This window comes from Hirundo rustica, chromosome 18 (genome assembly GCF_015227805.2).
Source record: "Hirundo rustica isolate bHirRus1 chromosome 18, bHirRus1.pri.v3, whole genome shotgun sequence".
NCBI lineage: Eukaryota > Metazoa > Chordata > Aves > Passeriformes > Hirundinidae > Hirundo > Hirundo rustica.
In genome coordinates, this window is record NC_053467.1 from 2,923,454 (window position 1) to 2,926,599 (window position 3,146).

Below are 3,146 nucleotides of genomic sequence, written 5' to 3' on the forward strand. Positions count from 1 at the left end.
AGATCAAGCACCAGGCAGGTCTGCAACCCCCTTTCCACAATGCCCAAAACCACTTGTTTGTATCAGTAAGGATTTTTCCTCCTTGAAATCAGGGTGAGATGAACTCAGGCCTCACCTTACACTGGGGGCCCACTGGAGACTGCACTCCAGTTTAAGGTGGCTGAAAAAATGACAAGAAATAATGTTTTACAAATGTGGCCATTGCCTCAGAGCTAGCACTCCTGGGAGCCACCAGCCAGCACTGAGGCCACTGTCCCCAGTGAACCCTCCTATGGTGACCAGGCAACGTGTGCTGATGAACATGTACCCGCTCATTTCAGTGTCAATTTCTTTACAGACCAGGCAAAAGCTTTAGCCCCCAGGTTTGTTTTTGTTCTCAGCCCAGGTGAAGGCCAAAGGCTTCCCTGTGCGCAGCAGTGGTTCTGCTGAAGCAGACTGGGCGCTGTGAGACCCTGCTGGCTTGTGATTTTTTTATTCTCTGGTTTGATTCCTCATGAGGGCTCTGCAGCTCCATAAAGAAAACCATCTCTACAGTCCCCTGTTCCCTGGTGCAAGTGCTCATGGTGATGGAGAACCTTCTCTTGGGGGAGCATGTGTCTGTCTTCAGGGAGACTTCACTACAATTTATGAGTCCAAAACCTGGTAGAAGAAACTATTGGTAAAAGAAACTTCAGGCACCCTCTGCTTATGCTGCTCTTGCCTTCTGTATCCCACTGCTCAAAGTCAGCATTACTGGGAATTCCAGCTCTGTTGCATCTGTCTGCCACTGCTGCCTGGCTATTTTTCTCCACACTGCTGCCACTGAGGTTTAAGAACTGTGTTTAGTCCCTGAGTCTGCCCCCAGCTCTGACAGTGTCAGGGATTTTTGTGCAGTTTGTAAAACTGCCCATTCATATAAACGTGTCTGAATCGTTTCCATGGGAACACCTGCTCCACACAGGGAAATGTGATTTGCTTTTATTAATAAATATGCAATCTTACTACCTTGGAGTTCCTGGGCTAGAAAAGGATTGGCTAAGCAGTAGTGCATGAGAGCATGAGAGGCCAGCACAAGCCCAGTGTCAGCGCAGCCAGCAGCAAGACCAGTGCTTGAGGGGGGGAAAGTCTCAGAAATTAGCTCAGGCTGAGCCCTCAGGTGTAGCTCAGAGCAGGATTCCTGGTGCTGTGAGAAGGGACAGAGAGTCACCAAGGTGTCACAGCTGTTACTGTCCTGGCAGTGTTACCTGGGGTGGGTCTCTGTGAGCAGCGCTTCTTCCGTGGGGAGAGCACAAAGGTCTGGGCTGAAGACTTTTCAGTTCTGTGGCGTTTCACAAAGCCAGCCTGTGACTCGAGGGAGCTGAGCTTTTGCAGGAGCTCTGGAGACTGAGGGGAAAAAGGCTGGATGTCATTTTAGCATGGAGGGAGGCAGTTGAGGAGCTTCCCTTGGAGCTGGAGCCCATGCTGAGAGTGAAGCAACTTCTAAATGATTTTGCTTAAGCTTTATGTTGGAGAGAATAAAACAAAGAAGTGAATACTTCAGGAAGGTGTTTTTTTTTCCTTTAGAAGATAAAGAAGCCCTCTCCTCAACCCTACCACAGGAGGGTACAGGAGCACTTTAATTCAAGTATCTTCATCCACATGCCAACCAGGCAGGTTGTTTATCTGGTCCCCTTTGCAGCCAACTGCATCTCTGACCTGGGATAGGAACAGCTGCTTGTCACAGTGAGAGTTTTAATTTTGTCAATTCATTTCTCTTTGCAAGTGTTTAGCCATAACCTGAATGAATCACAAAGCAGCCAATAAAGGATGGGATTAACCTTGCGGTTTTGTTTGTTTGTTAGGATTTTTCCCTTGTCTTTGTTATTCTGCATATTAATGTGTCCCAGAGACTTCTCTCAGTTCAGACTGGCAGTTCAGAGTCGTGCCTGTGGAGATCTCTGCAGCAGAAGTTCAATATACAACATAGCTGTGATCTTTAGAGTCCCCTTGGGATGAGTGGAATTAGAAAGCTGGAAATACGAAGTAAAAGGCAGCTGTAAATGTACAGGACCAACTCCATTCCTGCTGTATCCTTCATGGCAGGGCTGCAGCAGCCTCTGGGAGTTGGTCATGGGGTAAGGGACCCTATTTTCTGGTCACTTTTGAGGGCATTGCCTTCTTTATATTTTCCTTGCCCACTGACTGTCTCATGCTTTCTCCATTTGACTCTTGCTCTTTTTCTCTCTCATCTCAGTGTCATGTTTGTGCTGTAGCTCTGCCCCAGCCTCTCTGTTTGTCCTGCTATTTGTCACATCAGCTGTGACACCTTCTTGGTGCTGCTTGGCACCTTCTGAGAGAAGTCAGCTAATCCTACTCCCGGTCCTCATTCAGAACCTACGAGGAGTGATATTTTTCAGGCTTCACTAATTCCAGGGAGTATTAAACTTGGAGATAAGGACTGAAAACAGAGCTGAGGAATACAACATGTGGCAGTCACAGCACATTTGTTCCTGAGCATCCACGTTAAAGCAGGATAAATGATCGCATACTGCCTGCTGCTTCAGTGAAGCCTGAATTTCCAAAGGGGATGCTCATTTGAGCAGGAGGGATGTGCAGAGGTGCACACCGTGGTAGGTCTAAGCAGCAGAGGCCAGCAGAGGGATCCCCGGACTGCTGCTTCCCCTCATTCTCGCTCTGCTGAGAAATTCCAGGTACGACAGAATTAAAATACTCGAAGCGATGGGGCAGCATCCGGCATCTGCCGGTGCATCCGGGCTTTGGGAAGCAGTCTGTGTCTGATCTCCTGTCTGCCCTCACCCCACCCCTCAGTGCTCAGCGTGTTTGTGCCTGCTCACTGCTCCGAGCAGGCCGAGCTGGATGGCTTCACCAGGAGCAGGGAAGTCGGTGTCTGCATCCTTGACGCCGCTGGAGCTGGTGCGGCGCCCACATGCCACGGATACCGTGCAAGTGTGGAGAGGGAGGATCATTTCAGGAAAATGGAGGTTTATTTTCCATCTCTTCTCAGCACAGAGGAATTACAGTAACATGAGTCCTTCCGAGTGCCAGCAGAGCCCTCTTATGTGGGCTGGGTACCAAGTTGCTGCTCTGGAGCTGGGGAAGGGCTGGAATTAGCCGGTGAAGGCACGGACTGTTCCCTCAGCTCTGTCTGCATCACAATTTTCACAAAG